General features: G+C 46.3%; 1 protein-coding gene across 3 annotated transcripts in view; it reads right to left on the bottom strand.

Annotated features, from left to right (window-relative positions):
• Positions 1 to 2,887: 2,887 nt before the first annotated feature.
• CUNH8orf89 (chromosome unknown C8orf89 homolog) overlaps positions 2,888 to 19,222 on the bottom strand; it is a 54,102-nt gene continuing 37,767 nt past the window's right edge. The window contains exons 7-8 of one of the 3 annotated variants that reach the window (XM_027127911.1): positions 16,457 to 16,623; positions 2,888 to 4,836 (exon numbers count right to left, since the gene is read on the bottom strand). The gene's annotated coding sequence lies outside the window, so the exon portion shown is untranslated. Of the gene's footprint in view, positions 4,837 to 7,313; positions 8,047 to 16,456; positions 16,624 to 19,222 lie in introns of those variants that run through there. The other 2 variants (XM_027127913.1, XM_027127912.1) reach the window with 2 other exon arrangements.

The following is a 19,222-nucleotide window of genomic DNA, read 5'->3' as shown; positions in this document are numbered from 1 at the left end:
GTTTGAAGGTGATCACTAACCTCCTCAAGTATCTTTCCTCAAAGTGAATGTACCCACTTTTTCCATTCCATGCATAAAATAACACTTTCCAATCTATTCATCATCCTCTGAGCTTTTGTGTTGTTTTTTCCTGTCACTCTAAAGCTGTGGAATCCGGAACAGAATACGGTACCTTGAGGGTATGTGCAGTCAGTGCAAAAATGCTCAACATTCCTGCTTCCTTGGGAGGACTGACCCTCCTCTGGTCTGCAGGTCCCTCTGGACTCTCCAGGCCTGAGCAAATCTGTTCTGGGGGCTTTGGTTGTCCAAGTTCCATCCGCGCAGCATTTTAAGTAAGAGGTAGTGCAGGAGGGTCCTCAGAGATACACCCTATAGCTCCAAAAGTGAGAAGTCCAGCTTAGTACCAGGTCACTACTAAAAGGTTGACGAGTCCTAATGCTTCCCTAGGGAATCAAATTAAAGTAAAATCAGGCATTCAGGTCATTCTGGAACTTGACAAACTCCTACCAAAGTAGCCTATTTATGGGAGGCTATTATGCAGAATGATATTAGGGACATTAAAAAAAATCACAAAGATGCCCCTCTCCCCAGCACTAGGGGAGAAATTCTACACTGTGCCTGAAAATTTCAATTACTGAACACATAAGAGCTTCTTTTTTTTTTTTAACATCTTTATTGGAGTATAATTGCTTTACAATGGTGTGTTAGTTTCTGCTGTATAACAAAGTGAACCAGCCGTACGTATACATATATCCCCATATCTCCTCCCTCTTGCGTCTCCCTCCCACCCTCCCTATCCCACCCCTCTCGGTGGTCACAAAGCACCAAGCTGATCTCCCCATGTGATGCTGCTGCTTCACTAGCTATCTATTTTACATTTGGTAGTGTATATATGTCCATGCCACTCTCTCACTTCGTCCCAGCTTACCCTTCCCTCTCCCTGTGTCCTCAAGTCCATTCTCTGTGTCTGTGTCTTTATTCCTGTCCTGCCCCTAGGTTCATCAGAACCATTTGAACACATATGAGCTTCTTTTAGCAATTCCATGTGAGAATCTTGCCCTGCCCACTTTGCAGGAATGCACTAATATATGGTGATATCCTTTAAAAACTGTAAAAGCAGAGAGAGGAGAGAGAGAGGTGGGGGTAGAGCGAATTTTTACACAATCTGTGTCTGAGGCCATCTCAGAACTGCCCCAGCCCCTGCCTGTCATGAGGCAAGTTCAAGGACCCGAGCACCCACCTAGCAGGGTTAAAGATTCAGCCCCAGGACTTCCCTGTGGTCCAGTGGCTAGGAATACGCCTTCCAATGCAGGGGACATGGGTTTGATTCCTGGTCAGGGAACTAAGATCCCACATGCTTCAGGGCAACTAAGCCTGTGCGCTGCAACTAGAGCCTGCGCACTACAACAAAAATCCCACATGCTGCAATGAAAATCCCATGTGCTGCAACTAAGACCCGACACAGCCAAATAAATAAATAAATATTAAATAAATAAATAAATATTTAAAAATAAATAAAAATAAACTCAGAGTTAATTTAAAAATAAACAAATAACAGGGGAAAAGAGAGGGGTTTAAAAAAAAAAAGATTCAGCCCCAAATTTCCCAGACTCCCTCAGGGTTGAAGGGGGGTTGTCAAATGGCTGCACATTAGACAGTCTACCCAAAAGGCAGGAAAAATCTCTTTTAAACAGAGTTTAATGCTTGTCATTGGAGGCCAGTGAGTCTAGACTTCTCACTTTTTGCATGGGGAAACAACACAGAGGGAGTGACTGGTCCAGGAACATGCAACAATTAGTGGCAGAACCAGGACTAAAATTGACCTGTCTTTCCTTGGCCATTTTGGCCCTCTTTGAAAATACTAGAGCAGCAAAGCACTAAATAGAATGGGAGAAATTCCTTCGTCTCTCTACCCGGACACTTGCGATAGATGGGGCACGCCAACCACAATTTTCTGGTTCAGCTCAGACGGCAGATGCAGGATGGGTAAGTGGGAGGTAGGGATGAACCCTGTGTGTGTACATTCCAACTCCTTTCTTTGCATTTTGGTTCCATTTAACAACGTGTTACCTCTTCACAGAGTAGTTTATATCATTGCAGGATGCCAAGAATGACATCAACATCTATTAAAACCTAATGTTTCACATTCTCAACTGTAAACATTAACATTGCTTAGTTTCCAGATATAAACTCACAGTCATTCTGAAGTTGGATGGTTTCTTTCCAAGAAAGTTGATGTTACTGTAATGAAATTTACCTAATTAATCTCCTTAAGGAGGGAAGGAATCCAATGATGACTGTTAATAAAGACCTCAACGTTCTTCTTGTAATCAGAGCAAAGCAATCTGTGGATTCGTTTTGGGAGAGACCATAACTTTCCAAATAAATCTTAGTAAAGCTCTGCAGACAGGGTTCTTGAGCTATTTCCCCACTTGGCTGGCTCACTTTCAGCTTAACTAGCCCTGTGTAAAGTCCTATAGGACCTCTGGATATACTTATATTCACCTGTGACATTGGACCCCAACATCTAGGGTATTGTTCTTGGTGCCAAGAGCTCATATGAAAGGGAAATTTGAACCAGTCATTGATGGAAACTCTTGGTTTGCCAGACTTCAAAGCCATCCCCTACCTGGGGCATCATCTGCATACCGTGTGCCTGGACCCACCTCCTGATACCTGCACAATGTTTTGGCTGCACCAAGCAGTGAATATGAACAGCAGCCGTCAGCCTCCGCCAGGGTCTTCCCTGGACCCCGATGGAGCCATCTACATATACGTAACCAAGAATCTCTCCTTTCGGGGCTTCCCTGGTGGTCCAGTGGTTAAGACTCCACGCTCCCAATGCAGGGGGCCTGGGTTCAATCCTTGGTCAGGGAACTAGATCCTGTATGCCGCAACTAAGAGCCCACATGCAGTAACTAAAAATTTCACATGCCGCAACTAAAGGTCCAGCATGCCACAGTGAAGATCCCGTGTGCCACAAAGAAGACCCGGTGCAGCACACGGTGTCACACCAGGGTATAGGAAGCCACAGTGGGGAGTAAGGAGAACATTCCCTGGTCTCCCGGTCCAGAGTTCAAGAGGACTGCAGAAGTGGCACCCACAGGAAAGAGTCTTCTGAGAGACAGCTTCTGTGAAGATGTTGAGGGAATGGGAGTGTTTAGGAACCCCAGGACTGGGGGTCTAACAGGTATGAAGGGAATCACTGGGTTGGAATCTTGGGATGTTAGGTCAGAGCAGTATGGGTGTGATGGTATGGAAGGGTTTGGAAGGTTATAGAAAAAGCTTAGGAATGTGGCAGGAATCCAGTTTTTAACATTGGGACAGCTGGTCATGGAGAGGCAAACAGCCAAGGGTAACTTGGTCCTCAGCCCCCGAATACGGAGCTGGAGCTGTTTAAGTCCTTGCTGATTCAGGACCTGACCGGACTGGGAAGGGAGGTGGGGCTGGGTTTACAGGTGGCAGGTGGGACAAAGGGTGTCAAGGCAGGTAACCTACCAGGCCTGACACTATCTCGGCAAAGAAAGCCATAGAGAGCCTCAGAAGGCTGGTGACCTGAGTAGAGTTTTGAAGAACAGAATCTCTCCGCCACTCCCTATCCCATCCAGGGAAAAATATTGTTTAGGTCTTGCTATGGTAACATCCTGGAGTAATTCATCCTATGGCAGTCATCCTGTGCTCTCTGCAGCCTCCACTATCCTTGTGAGGGCCCTGAAATCTGGGACTGGGCTCAGCCTTTATTGTAATTTTTGGTCTCATCATTTATGTCCCAAGTGGGATTGTAAGCTCCATGAGGGCAGGGAACAGATCTATTTCCATAGATCAAGTTCCAGCACAATGCTTGCCCTCAGTAAGTATTTAGCAAAAGAATGACTAACTCTGGCAGATGACATTATTATGCTCAAGTATTCAATTCCTCCTTCCTTAGAGCACAACCCTTTGGGATTGGTCACGTGACTTGCTTTGTCCAACAAAATTCAAGTGGGCGTGACGCATGCCATTTCCGAGGAGCGGACTGAAGGGAGAATGCACGGCTTAGCTCAGCCTCTTGTGCTTCTGTTCTCTGTCACAGGGCTGTGGGTTGCAGGTAAGGGTTGCTCCTGCAGCCCGAGTCCCAGAACAGGAAGATGCTAGAAGCCACCCTATAGTCAGCCCACAGCCTAGTGCAGAGCTGTGGCCATTCCACAGCACGATGGAGACGTCAATGTCTGTAAGCCACCGAGTCTGGGAGTTGTTACCATGACAAAAGCCCTGAGGTTGGGGGAATAAATTATCTCCTGTTTAATTTCTCCCGAGTGCTGTCACAGCTGCCTTCAATGCCTCCATCTTGCCAAAGCTGAGAGCAGATGGCAAACCCACCTGCCTTGCCCCCCATACCAGCAAGCGAGCAGTCTCTCTGCTGTCTTCTCCAAAAGAACACAAGTTTCCACCGTCCCAGAGAAACCTAATGGTTAACTGTCAAGGCCGCCTACCATGAAAAGTGGCCTGAAAGCAAGTTTACATATCATATTTTAAACATTTACAGTTTTAAAATAAATACAAGACTGAAGCCAGCTCCAACCCCCTCCCTGTCTTCACCTGCCAGTGAAGCATGTTCTCTCCAGTTCTTCAAAAAGCCAGAGTGGTACTCAGGGGCTGGAGGTGGAGCGTTGTCTGCAAGTGATGTGATTGAAAGCTCAGGGTCTTCTCCCTCTGCACCAGTCTTCAAGTTATCTTGGGAAGAACTTGGAATATAAAATGTACACAGACCTTGCACAGAAGGAAAGGCAGACCCAAAGAAATCCTGGAGACACCGTACTCTTCTCAGTTCTCTTATTATTCTCTGGAGCTACCTATCTTGAAGAGAGGTGAAAAAAATGTAGACAGAGCTATAAGAAACTAAATAGCTAAACAACTGGAAACTAAACAAAATGGTTCATATTTTTATCAGACCCTGTAATGACATCCACCTTCCTGGTCTCAGCCTCCACCAATGTGCTGATAATTTCAAACTCTACCTTTCCAACCTCAACTTTTCCCACAGGGTGCAGATCCTTAGAGCCACTTGGCTGTCCACAATACTTCAAATGCAATATGTTTGAAATGAAACCTTGGGCATCCCCTTGAGTATGGGCTTCTTTCTCTTCAGTTTCCATGTTGACTGATGGTACCCCATCCACCTCCTTGTCCAAGCCAGAAACTGGGGATCTTGTTGGATCCTTTTCTCTCCCTCAGCCCCTGAATTCATCTCATTATCAAGTCCTACGGTTCTACCCCAAATCCTTCGTGGGAGAAAGCTGGCTATAAATAATTCATACCTCCATATATAAATAAAGGCCCTACTTACATTATCTCTGAAATGTCCCTAAAATTCCTTTCCCCTATCCTACTGTTAAGGAGGAAGAAAACTTTCCTCTACCCTTCTAGGTTCTTCTGGTTGGTATAAGACTTAAATCGACATGAGACAGAGTAACAGGAGAAAATTAGATTTAATTTTGCACATACAGAAACCCCACACATGAGAGGGTCAGAGACAGAAAGGTAAAATGAGGTCTATATGCCATCCTGAGTGAGAAATGGTATAGGAGCCTGGGGCTTCCAAGGAAAGAAGGTCCCTCACAGGACAATAAGAGGAAGAGCAGATGCTTGGTATCTAGATATTTGCCCTGCCATACAGATGGGACCACTTGGATAAAATTTGTCTCCAGTAATAACTCTTGGCGGGGAAAAATCCCCAATTTAAATTCTTGTAGGTAGTTAGGGGAGGGGCAGTAGTTTCTCTTGAACCCACAGGGTCTCGATTGCCTTTAGTTCAAAATCATCCTCCTCCAAGAGTGATACATTTGGGGGAGGCTCGTTCTGAACCCCACATCACTCATGGTCCCTCACCCCAACTGTCTCAGTTCATCTCAACTCCTGCAAAAATCTCCTAACTGGTCTCTGCCTCCAATCTGGCTGGCTGCTGCCCCCCTGACCTGCAGTCTATCCTTCAGACCAGAGTCCTCTTCCTAAAACACACATCTGATGGTGTCATTCCCTTCCTGGAAAGTTCACTGTGGCTTTCCATCGGCTAGAGAATAAAGCTCCACCTCTGATGGCTCATGGAGAACTTTGCGACCGGCCTCTGGGTATTTTCCAGGCTCATTGCTTACAGTGTCCAAGCTCTGAGCATTGGGAACATGCTGTGTCCTTTCTTCCTGGGGACGCTGTATTTACCTAGAGGACCCCTGCTTACCGTTTATGCCTCCGCCCAAGAATCCTGTCCTCTGCAAAGGCTGTCCTACTGCTCCCACCCCTCAAAGACTTGGGCAGCGCCCCTTCTCGCCCAACTGTCCGAAGCTCTGCTACAGTCACAACAGGATTGCTTCTCGTGTTGTGTTCACACGTCTGCCTCTCGTATTGAGCTGTGAGTGATGTGAAGGTGGCACACTTGCCTGAGTTATCGCTCTAAACTCAGGGCCAGGCACGCCGCATACATTCTGTCAACATCACAGAATAAATGGAGGAATGAATGTAGGAGTAAATTCTCTAGTCATAGCCTAAGTGTCCTTATGCGGATAAATGACTTAGCATATTAATTTTCCTATCTGAAACTGAAAGTCAGAATGAGAATCAACAAGTCAGGGCTTTTGCTTTTTTTAAGCAATGTTCGGAAGAGAAGGACAAAACATTATGCTATTGCAGCATGATTTCTAGAAGGATGATGGCATTTGTTGTAGGATCAGAACATAACAAATACGCTGAGAATACAGATACGCTGACACATAGCATTGATGTCCCAGGGCAGTAATGTTAAAGGGGACATAATAGGGAGCAAGGTGTTTAGAACCTAAGCTTGTTCCTTTGTCATGAGAAAGCATAAAAGCTTATTTGGCAGGGCTCCCCAGACTTCTCTTTTGTGAGGAGTATCGTCCCTAAGAGCATGAACTTTGGAGCCCAAACTCTCAAGCTTTGAGTCTCAGCTCCAGCACTTATTAGCTCTGTAGGTGAGTAACTTAAACTCTCCGTGCCTCGATTTTCCTGTCTGTAAAATTAGTATGTTAATAGCACCTACCTCGGGACTTCCCTGGTGGTGCGGTGGTTAAGAATCCGCCTGCCGATGCAGGGGACACGGGTTCGAGCCCTGGTCCGGGAAGATCCCACATGCTGCGGAGCAACTAAGCCCGTGCGCCACAACTACTGAGCCTGCTCTCTAGAGCCCGCGAGCCACAACTACTGAGCCCACGTGCCACAACTACTGAAGCCCGCGTGCCTAGAGCCTGTGCTCCGCAACAAAGAGAAGCCCTGGCAATGAGAAGCCCGCGCACCGCACAGAGAGTAGCCCCCTGCTTGCTGCAACTAGAGCAGCAACAAAGACCCAACGCAGCCATAAATAAATAAATAAATTTGTAAAAAAGAAAAAAAAAATAGCGCCTACCTCATAAGTTACTATAAGGATTAATGCAGATAAAGTACTTACTACTTGGGATAACACAAGAGCTAGTTAAGACATATATTTTCCCCAAAATGTTAGGATGCATTTTCAAAGTATCAGAGATGGTTAGATCCTCTTTCTATGGCATTTCTGCTACATAATCAAGGATTTTAGGTATTTTTATCATTCTTCATCATTAATTATTGTCCACAGTTTTACAAAATCCACACAATTTTCACAACAGCTATATGAAGATTTAGAGAAATAGAGCCAAGATATAGGACTTCGAGGAGTTTATCCCCAGCTCCCTTTCTCAATAACTAGCCTCCAGCTTTTGTTCAAGAGGGATCAAGCCCAGAACAGTGAGGGCAGGACACCCAGAGGCTCACCACAATGTGTGTGCCGGTGTCACTGTGCCATCTAGTGGACTCAGAGTTTAGCCGCTGTTTGGAAGCCCTCCCAGAAGAGCTGGATTCCAGGGAAGGGTTTAGCCATAACTGCTCTGGTCCGTCTGGCCAGCTTCCAGGTGATCTCATAACACCACTCCCTTGATGTGCACCATCAGTGCTAATCGTGTGGGACGTCCGGAATCCCCCGTCTAAGGTGACAGCTCTACCAATGCATTCAGCTTGTCCATCCCCCGTCACAACCATCTTTGCAGAAGTGGGCAGAGAAGAAAGGAATGAAAACGGACAGTACAGTATTTATAACTGCGAGCAAGAAGCCAGCCAACATTCACCTATGTTTTAATAAGGATCTACCAAACAAGCCAGAAAGCAAGACATGCCAACGCTTAGTAACTTTTTGACCTTCATTTCTGGCTTCAGTGCATCTTGGCACAAGGCAGCCTGGGGCTGACAAGGGCTGAGCCAACTAAGGCCTGAATCCCAATTTATTGAAGTGTTTTTAGAGGCGGCCAACTGCTCTCTGCAGGTGATTAAAAGCTTATCCCCAGAAGGCTAGTAAACACTCCCCCACCAATAACTCAGCTCTGGCGTGCAGGGCAAGGGGTATTGAACACCATAACGGGAGAGAATATCCACATAAAAACCCAATTAAAGGCAAGGTTTGCCTTTGAGGGGCACTTGGAGGCCCATAATCCACCTCGTCTTTATGTTCTATTCAGAGTTCTTGGCCACCGTGACCAGGCGGACCGATATTCAACTTGAAAGGCAATGGGTTTGATATCAGCAACTGACTGAAATCACTTGTTTGGGCCTCAGTTCAACACTTTCTGGCCACAGACATGGCAACGGGTGGGTGTGGCTGTGCCTTGTCCAGGATGCAGGTACTCTGGGCGTTCCATGCATTTCATGGCCCTTCAAAATTTTAATACTATCATGAGAAAGAAGGAAGTCTCTGGGACACTGTTTATCCCAGAAAAATTCCAAATCAAGGAGAGGATTTAAGTAGGAAAAATCTAAAAATATTTCAAAAGAAAAGTTTCAAAGAAAAGGGAGTATGTAGTGAGACATATAGCACAAGGACAAAGTGTGGACTTGTAGGCAGAGTCCCGTTTCCCCCCTTTTTGGCTAGTCCCCAGGTTTAAACCTTGTTCTTTTTAAAAAAATGTTTATTTATTTATTTATTTTTGGCCGCACTGGGTCTTTGTTGCTGTGCGCGGGTTTTCTCCAGTTGTGAAGCTAGGGCTACTCTTTGTTGCGGTTCATGGGCTTCTCGTCGCGGTGGCTTCTCGTTGCAGAGCACGGGCTCTAGGTGTGCGGGCTTCAGTAGTTGTGGCACGCAGGCTCAGTAGTTGTGGCTCGTGGGCTCTAGAGTGCAGGCTCAGTAGTTGTGGTGCACGGGCTTAGCTGCTCCGCAGCATGTGGGATCTTCCCAGACCAGGGCTCGAACCCGTGTCCCCTGCATTGGCAGGCGGACTCTTAACCACTGTGCCACCAGGGAAATCCTAAAGCTTGTTCTTCTTAAAGGCCAGTTAGAGAAAATAAACTGCGTCAAGGCACCATTTCTTAAAAATGCCAAAGAGAAGCAGATACTGAACGATGTCGTTCATGCTGCAGAAGTTGAGAGGAGGGAGCGAAGTCTTGTCCCATGCCTGGTGACTAGCTGTCCTGAGCAGGGAAGGTCCGTTTAGGCTCTGCTGGGTGGCCCTATGTGGACACTTGTCCTTGAGCGTCTAGAACCCAGAGACTAGGACCTCAGTCCACACACCCCAACCCCCAAGCCTTCACTCTACCCAACAAACAATGCACGTCCTAGAGAGGTCAAGGTCCCTCAGCTAGTGAGTGGCAGAGTTGGGATTCAAGGTTCCAAAGCACATGTTCTTAACTTCATTTCATTGCTTTTGCAACAGGAACCTGTTTTGGAGGAAATTCATTCATTCAAAAAAATTTTGAGCTCCCATAAAATGGGAGGATATCATGGTGAATAAAATATAGCTCCTGCCCCCCAGTAGGTCTGTCATTCAGCAGAGAAAATAAACAAGTACATCAACAGTTACAAAGAAGTGTGGTGAGTTGCTCCAGGTGGGGTCGTATGCTATGCATATATGACAGAAGGCATCCAAGTCAGCTCTGGACAATAAGGGAAGACCGTGTTAAGAAACTGGAATCCCAAAGGGTGAATAGAAGCTAAACAGGAGAGAGAGGGGAAGATATTCTAGAAAGGCCTCCAGACATGGGAGAATATGATAAATTCAGGGGACTGCAAAATTTGGACACGGTTAGAGCAAAGGGTGTCTATATGCACAGTGTGTGTATGTGTGTGTGTGCGCACGTGTGTGTGTACTGTGGGGGGTGAGAGGTGTGTGCAGTGGAAGAGTAGATGAGACCAGTGAAACAGGTTGCAACCAGATCATAAGGGTCTTGAACGTCATACCAAGGAGTTAAAATTTCAGCTTGAAGGTAATGGAAAACCAATGCAAGATTTTTTTTTTCTTGATGTGATTTAATACACATTTACAAAGAGAACTTTAGCAGTAGTGTGGAGCTTGAATTGAAAGGGGAAAGCAGTAAAGTTCAAGACGGTTTCAGAAAAGAAATAGCTTGTTTCCCTAAACAATATATTCTCCATAAATATTGACTATTATTTGACATCTTTTATGGGACAAGGGTAAAAGTAAGGAGTCCTGACCCACAAACCCTCTTGAGACCCACACTCCCTCCGTGGTTCCTGTGGGTGTCTTCCTGCTGCCTGGGACCCCTCCACCCTGGCCACAGTTGGTTGGACTAGGGTGGGCACCAGACCTGAGGCAACCCATTCAGGACCTAGGGTGGGGGTCAAAACTGCCCATCAGGCATGACAATGACCTTGTAAATTACTCGAATCCTATTATCTGAGGAGTTGGAACAGGAGACAAAAAAAGAGGCTTGAACAGTAGTGGAAGGAGCAGAACTTGAAAAAACTATTTGAAAAAACAGGATGATCTGGACATGGTAAGGGGTACTCATGCCGCTGATGGGGCACCAGAAGAACACAGACCTTTCCGTTCCCAAACAACGTCCATCCTGGGTGAGCCCCAGCTCTTCATGGTGCCCAGGAGGCTGGGCCCTGTGGCAGAGGTTCCTCTGGCCTTATTTCTGTGGTGTCCTGACAACAATGCCCTTGAAGTCAGGTGAGGGCGCTTCTGTTCCTGGTCACCCAGGAAGGACGAGGAACACACACAGGCGTCCAGGGAGCCAGACCCCGGTGGGGATTTGTCAGCAGCGTACGGACTGTTACTTAACCTCCTATCGTGCGGTTTCCTAGTCCTGTCTTGGGAAGAGAAGTGTAAGTATCCACAGTCCTCATCGTGCGGTGACCGGGCTATGGAAGGTGTCACAGAAGCACCCTGAGCAGGGTCAGGAAAGCTTGGAACCCATTAGCCGCCTAGGAATCAACCTGTAGGTGCTGGGAAACACTGGGCTCCACCCTCGGGCCTCCCCTGGGGTTGGGATGAATGAGCACAATGGCAGTGACCTGTTTCCTGGCCACAGGGGCCCCACCCCCTCCCGCTTCTCCTACAGACGCTGCTCTCACCATTTTTAGCTTCATTGCCCACGCCTCACTGAATGTGTATGGGGTGCCGGGCTGTTCCAACTATCTAGAAGTTCCAAGGCTGTAGATAATAAAGGGGAAGAAAGCAAGAGAATGTTCTAAAGGAGCTTGAGGTCTCTCTGTGGAAATGACGTAGACTCAGGAAATGGTGTGAAAATGTGAAAGTACAAATGAACATCGATTGAGCACCTATACTCGGCCAGGCACTGTCCCAGGCATTCGGGACATTATCTCTAGCCCTGATCACAGCTCTACGAGACTGGTAATATTGTACCATTTTATAATCAAGTACAAGATCCAGAGATGTTAGTTAACTTTTCTAGGACCAAAAACCTGTGGAGAACCATAGTACCTTCCCAGGAGAAGAGTAATCTAATTGCAATGGCACTTTGAAAAGATTAATTAAGAGATGATATTCAGGGTTATCCCAAGGTAGAAGAAACCAGACATTTTATACGAATCTGTGCAGAAGATGAGACAGGACTGTTGTGGGAATAAGAGGAAGAGAAGGTTTGGAAAGACAGACGTATGATCACCAAGGGGACAGAGAAAAGATGCTGTAAGAGCCGACCCAGTTTAAGTTCAGAAGAATGTTCAGTGATGACTAATGGTAGGTACCATACTTCCTATTCAAAGCCCCACATCCTCTTTCAGATTGGGAAAACATTTAGAAGGAAATATGCAAAGTTAACCAATGCGCCGAATCCGAACTAACTGTGGTGTTGATGATGTTTGGAGTGGCAAAGCCACAGTATGAAGCAACTTTAACTGTCTGCCCCAGCCCAGCCCTAACCCTATCCCCAATCCAGAGCTTCTGCTGGAGACAGAAGTTTAGTTGGGCACGGTTGTCCATGACCCCGTCTCCAGCCTATGCCTGTCAGACAAGGAACGGATGTCTGGTCCACCGGCCAGCAGCGAGTCAACACTCCCTCGAGACTCTGAAGTACAACAGAGAGACAGTACTCAGAGCAGAGAATACACCTGGCTCTGAACAGTGCCCACATCCCTGTTCCCATGAGGCTGGATGAACTTTGGATCTTATATCCAAGAAATTATCTGTTATACTCTTCTAAGCAATGGTCCTTTACACGAGGTATCTTGAGTGGAGCTCTGTTCTTCACAACCAGAATCTCCTCTTGACTAAGAGAGGGAGGCAGGTAGATACAGTCTAGGCTGGGAGTTGCAAAACGGCGGCCTGCAGGGCGAATCACAGATGTGTTTGCTGTGGCCCACACGGTGTTGAGGCTGTTGTTTTCAATTGAATTTGGCAGCCTTCAGGCAGAGCATCCTCCTTTCAGTTTGCTGCAGCCTTTCTACTACCCCTTGTATTACCAGACTATCTATCTGCCTCTCCTCATTCATTTCACATTACCTGCTTCACCTCTGTAATTAAATGAGCTTGTAATCTGTGATCTAGACCTGATATGGGTTGTGAGTGTGTATGTGTGGCTTGTGTGTGTGTAAATGAAGGCACCAATCATAGCAGTGGTAAAATAGGAAGAATACTGGATAGCAGCAGAGTCCCCGTTTGTCTTTTCAGTCGTTTAAAAGCAAACATATTTAGTGGGCAAACACTGTTGGAGACAGAGGGAAAGTACGGTGTTGTAATCAAATAAAAGGTACAGCCAAGTGTCCCTGACACAATGCTTGGGGGCCATGAATGGATATAATGGCTGCATTCGTTGGGATGCTTTTGGATGCAAGTGGCAGACACCCAACTAAAACTAGATTTTAAAAAGAGGGAGAGGATCTACCTCATAGCATCAAAGGAAGAATTTCTGTAGAAACCAGTCTTCAGGGACAGAGGACCTTCAGGGACAGAGGACCTAGTACCACTAGACTTCTCTTTTTCTGTTTCTCATCACTTCCTGTTTCCTTCTGTCTCTTTAGTCTTGTCTTTATTTTGAAGAAAGATCTCTATCTCTGTCTCTGGGGAAAGGAAAATGATGCTGGCATCTCTAGATTTACATACTCCAAGTATAGCAACCCCTTTGAAAGGAGAGCTTCTCTCTTCCACCACTTTGAGAACATGACTGATTCTTGCAGGAGGATTTTGAATAGCCCCAGTTGGGTCAGGATCCAGAAGCCTTGAATTCTCCAACTGGCTCAGCCCAGGCTATGTACCCACACGTTTATGGCCGGGGCGGGGTGGGGTAGGGGGCAGTGGGGAGGGTGTCTGCTACCAAAAGGAGGGAGATGGAAGAAAGTTTGCTAGAAAACCAAAAACCATAGCTAGACAACCCACTACAATTTATTAAAATTCATTGTAGTTAAATGACTTTACTAAATACTATTTTGCCAGGTGAAAGCAAGCATTTCTACACTCAAATGGTGGAATTTGGTCAAGCAGTTCTGTAGGTCCCACTAAACAATCTCCTGGATCTATCAAGCAAGGAGATGTTCCCACCCCTCTGGCCCGGGTTGCTAGGGCTTGAGTATTTCCAGAAAACAAAAACTTTCTTCCCGTCCTTTCTCTATAGAATCTGCTCCCAAACCATCAACAGAAGGGAGTTATTCACACCTGTGCACGGGTTAATTTATCAGAAAACTTTTGCTGGGGTATGAAGTTTGGCAGGAGACAGGAAGGAAGGGAATGAAAGGCACTTTGGGGGTTTCTGGAGAAGGGAGGAAGGAGTCACTTGTGGGTGGCAGGTGAGAAGGTGACAAAGGCAAATTCACTGTTTTGAAATTTTCCCTGAAGAGAAGGTCAAATGTCACTGGTTCGGGGCTTCCCTGCACCTCTGCGTTGGGAAAAGCTGGAGTGGGACCCGCTAACTTCAACCATACTCATGGCGCACAGAGTAGAATCCAGGGCACTGGGAGCCAGAACTCAGAAGGTTGCGGGGAAGGTGAGCCCAGAAAGCAGAAATCCAACCGCTCTGAGAGAGCAGAACAGGGAAGAATAAATTCCAAACGAGTGCGATCGGCCAGCTGAGCAAGTTGAAGGATGCGCCAGGAGAGTAGCTCAGACAGAGGTGAGCTGGGAAGAGCTGGTCCATGTGGACTGAAAGCACAACTTAATTTTTGAAGAGAGAATGTGACCACAGACGTGGCTGGAGAGGCCACCCCCCACTCAGAGTCCTGAAAGGGGAGGAGGAGATTGAGAGTGGGTCAGCCTGTCTCCAGCCGATGGATGCAGGACTGGGGGCCATCCTGTCCTGATCGCTGGGGATCAGGTGTACAAACAGTCACACTCAGGACAATCAACGAAGATCATGTACCGCCATGTTTTCTTCTTGGCTCTGAACCTCCAGCTGCCCAAAGTTTTTCATCGTATGTTAGATGCACCATCATTTTACGTACCACAAAATAAAAACAATTATGCCAATTACACTATAATACAATGCTTTCCTATCCCTTCGGCATTTAATCACTTAGAGGATTTGTGACTTATTGAGATAGAGATTTTATTAATACGTCAAGCCTTGTGCACCCATAAAAGGAAAAATGGAAGGGAAGTAAAATGGCTAAAATGGCTTCCTAAAGCTTTCTCATGTCTGGTGTCTAATTCTCTGAATCACTTTTAGATTCAGAGCCTTTGATGTTTCTGTTTTTTCCTACACAGTCATCCTCTACTTTCAACAATGTTGGTGACGCAGCACTTCTTAAAAGAGAATAAAACTGATACACGTATTCTTTCCACTAGAAATTTGAATATGGGCTGCATATCAGATAATATTAAGATATCAATGTTAGATTTCCTGAGCATGATAATAATCTGCGGTTATCGAAAAGAATGTCCTTGTTCCTAAAAGATACGTGCTGAAGTATTTAGGAGTGAAGTGTCATGATATTTGCACATCATTTTCAAAATGATCCGGCAAACAAATAAATAAACAAACAAAACCACCCCAAAAAACAGAGAGAGGAGACACAAATGTCTCTAAATGATATCATTAAGAAAATCTAGGTGAAGGATATCTAGGTATTTGTCAAATAACTTTTTAAGCTTTTCTGTAAGTTTAAAAATCTTCAAAAGGGGGCTTCCCTGGTGGCGCAGTGGTTGAGAGTCCACCTGCCGATGCAGGGGACGTGGGTTCGTGCCCTGGTCCGGGAAGATCCCACGTGCCGCGGCGCAGCTGGGCCTGTGGGCCATGGCCGCTGAGCCTGCGCGTCCGGAGCCTGTGCTCCGCAACGGGAGAGGCCACGACAATGAGAGGCCCGCGTACAGCAAAAACAAAAAAAATCTTCAAAAAAATGTTATGAGAAAGAAAAGTGTTCTACTAAGAAATCCACTCAGGGGACTTCCCTGGTGATGCAGTGGTTAAGAATCTGCCTGCCGGGGCTTCCCTGGTGGCGCAGTGGTTGAGAGTCCGCCTGCCGATGCAGGGGACACGGGTTCGTGGCACGGTCCGGGAGGATCCCACATGCCGCAGAGTGGCTGGGCCCGTGAGCCATGGACGCTGAGCCTGCGCGTCCGGAGCCTGTGCTCCGCATCGGGGGAGGCCACAACAGTGAGAGGCCCGCGTACCGCAAAAAAAAAAAAAAAAAGAATCCGCCTGCCAGTGCAGGGGACATGGGTTCAAGCCCTGGTCGGCGAAGATCCCACATGCCGCAGAGCAGCTGAGCCCGTGCTCCACAACTACTGAGCCTGCGCTCTAGAGCCCAGGAGCCACAACTACTGAAGCCCGTGTGCCACAACTACTGAAGCCCGCATGCCTAGAGCCCGCGCTCCACAACAAGAGCCACCGCGATGAGAAGCCCACGCAGCACAACAAAGATTAATCCCCACTCGCCGCAACTGGAGAAAGTCCATGCGCAGCAATGAAACCCCAACACAGACAAAAATAAATAAAATTAAAAATAATAAAATAATTTTTAAAAATTTAAAAAATTATTTTAAAAGAGAAAGAAAGAAAGAAATCCATTCAGATTTTCTTCCAAGTTTTCTCAAGCTGTCAATACCAGTTTGGAGGGTTTTGGTTCCAGTGCTTCCTTGATTTTACCAGATGGATGTCAGTAGAAGTTTTCAGACAAGAATCATGACTCAAAATAAAATAAAATAAAATATTAAAAATTTAAAAAAAGGAAGGAGGAAAAAACAAAACAACAACAAAAGAATCATACCTCTTATTCTCCCCCTAAGTGGTCCTCACTTGTTTGCTGACTGAAGCATGAATGGCTGTAGTTTTCCAGGCACGTCACAGGAAATAACACCCAAAGACTTCTATACGCAGGCAACAGCAACTGTGTCGGAGCTGCTGTCTGGCTGGCAGTGGTTGTAGAATGAATCCCTGTGTCAGGGATGTTAAAACATGAGGGGGAAAGATGCATCTTAAAACTGAACAGCTGACACACACATCCATGACAGTTGGCAGTCATGGATCTCCTCGTGGACTAGCAAGTTGGAGAACTGGTTGACATGTCAGTCTTTGCAAGTTTGGTGAGGAGAAGTTACGCCCCTTGGCCTGAATAGTTTCTGGAATTGCATATCTGCATCTCTTGGCCCACGTGACCCCAAGGCATCACCAGTCCTTTAGACCCTGCCTGAGGAACCAGCCTGCCTCTTCTCCCAGTGACACCTCTGCCTGCTGGCTGAGGGAAGTCGCAGTCAGCACTGTCTAAGAGGGATTTTACACCATGTGCATCCCTTGTAATAGGATGGTAACAGGGAATTGGAGGTGTCATCCTACTTCTACTTATACCACTAACTTATCTGGTATCTGAGAGTAACAATGTCTGTGTTGCTTGCTACCATCCTCAATAAATATTAAGTTGCTGCTACACCTTGTGGGATTGTGGTGAACAATCAAAGGGAGACCGCCCCCCCCGAAAAAAGTATGAAGGCCTTTGTTAAGTACAACAAATTATACAGAAACACTAACCAAAGACATATGCTGCAATGGTAATGGTGGTGATTTCCGTGGAGTGAATTATGGGATTTCCTGCTTCCTTTATTTTTATTTGGAAATGACTATAGATTCAGAGGAAGTTGCAAAAAATGGTACAGACATGGCGCACGTGCCCTTCACCCAGCTCCCCCAAATGGCAAACCCCTGTTTTTTTGCTCACCTTTTTTTTCTTTCCTTCTCTTTCTTCCCCTCTCCCTTCCTTCCTTCCTTCCTTCTCTCCTTCCCTCCTTCTCTCTTTCCTTTGCAATCACTGTGTTTTACTTGGATAACAAGGAAAAGAAATGATTAAGAGCAATTTTAACAATGTAAATTGCACCCACCCGGCCAGTACCCTCCCTAACCAACATCTGCATGGAGAAGGGAGTAGCATGGTCCACCTGGGCCTCCCTCCACCCTTAGGCTGGGTGGTCTGCTACAGCGTTCTCAGGCTCTACTTGCACTTGGTCAGAGGCTCCTAAGTGTTGAGTGGAATGCTGTCTTGCACTTCAACATGTCCTGAACGTCTCTGGTTGCCTGTGCTCCTTGGTAGGAAAGAGTATGGTGACGCTGTTGCCACTGCTGCTGAATTGCTCAGTTCAGTGTGTCCAGGTCCCCACCCCCATGGTGGCCAGTGTCCTCTCGCCAGGGCAGTGGAAGGCTGCTCTCAGCCCCTCCCACTGGGATCATCCACTTCCAGCCTAGTTACTTTCTGTGCAACGCATTAAACAGAGACTCCTCTCAGTCTCCCAAGAGCTCAGGAGGAGCTTGGTGGCATTGTGGCTGACTCGCTGTGTGCCCCTTACTGCAGGGGTGACAAGAGAAACACCAAGTGACAGTCCTCATTTTCCTCCTCTCCATAGATATCGTGGATATCATCACCAGTCCTGCCCGGTGTGAAATTCCAGATGTTCTTATTGTCGTTCTGTCTTACATTTTTCTTTTCTTCCTGACTTAGATAGTTCTAAGGTTCTGGGATAACTTCTCAGGAAACTGTCCAAGAAGCTTCTTTTCTAAAAGTCTCTCAGAACAAGACAGATAACAGCCACTGAGACATCAGAGCAGGTGGCAGCCTTGGAGGATGACTCCTCAGCCTTTGCCATGAACAGCGCCAGGCTGACGCCAACACTGGCCCCAAGCTATGTGGCTGATGAACGAGGCAGAATTTTGTTCCACAGACTCTGCAGGCTGGAGCCTTAAGAATCTGCCCACCCCCCAGGGGCTCCCTCCCACACACTAAAAATTGATTTGTGAAAAGGCATGGAGGAAAAAGGGAGTTCTTAATTTTATTGTAAAATACCATGAAGCGGTTTAGTAGGTAATCTGATTGAATCCCTAAGGTTTTGCAAAACCAGCAGGTTTGCTAGAGGAGATATCCAGCAGAATATTCAGCACATGGTCAGAGAGAGGCTGGGAAGTATTTTGCCATATTGGCTAAGAGAGGGCCTGGCATGTTGGCTAAGCTTGGACTCAGATCCTTTTGCATGCAAGTCCCAGCTTCAGGATCAAACAGCTGTGTGACCTTGGGAACAGTAGTCAAATCTCCATTTCCTCATCTGTAAAATGAAGCTGATAAAAGTACCTAATAAGAGTGATTTGTAAAAATCCAAATAACAAATGCTGGAGAGGGTGTGGAGAAAAGGGAACCCTCTTAGACTGCTGGTGGGAATGTAAACTGGTACAGCTGCTATGGAGAACAGTATAGAAGTTCCTCAAAAAAACTAAAAATAGAGTTGCCGTACGATCCAGCAATCCCACTCCTGGGCATATATCCAGACAAAACTTTAATTCAAAAAGATACATGCACCCCAATGTTCATATTAGCACTATTTACTATAGCCAAGACGTGGAAACAAACTAAATGTCCACTGGCAGACGACTGGATGAAGAACATATAGTACACACGTACAATGGAATATTACGCATAAAAAAGAATGAAATAATGCCATTTGCAGCAACATGAATGGACGTAGAGATTATCATACTAACTGAAGTAAGCCAAAGA

This window comes from Aethalodelphis obliquidens, unplaced genomic scaffold (assembly GCF_003676395.1).
Source record: "Aethalodelphis obliquidens isolate GAN/ISIS:26980383/991018 unplaced genomic scaffold, ASM367639v1 scaffold33, whole genome shotgun sequence".
NCBI lineage: Eukaryota > Metazoa > Chordata > Mammalia > Artiodactyla > Delphinidae > Aethalodelphis > Aethalodelphis obliquidens.
This window is presented reverse-complemented; position numbering and strand designations above follow the sequence as displayed.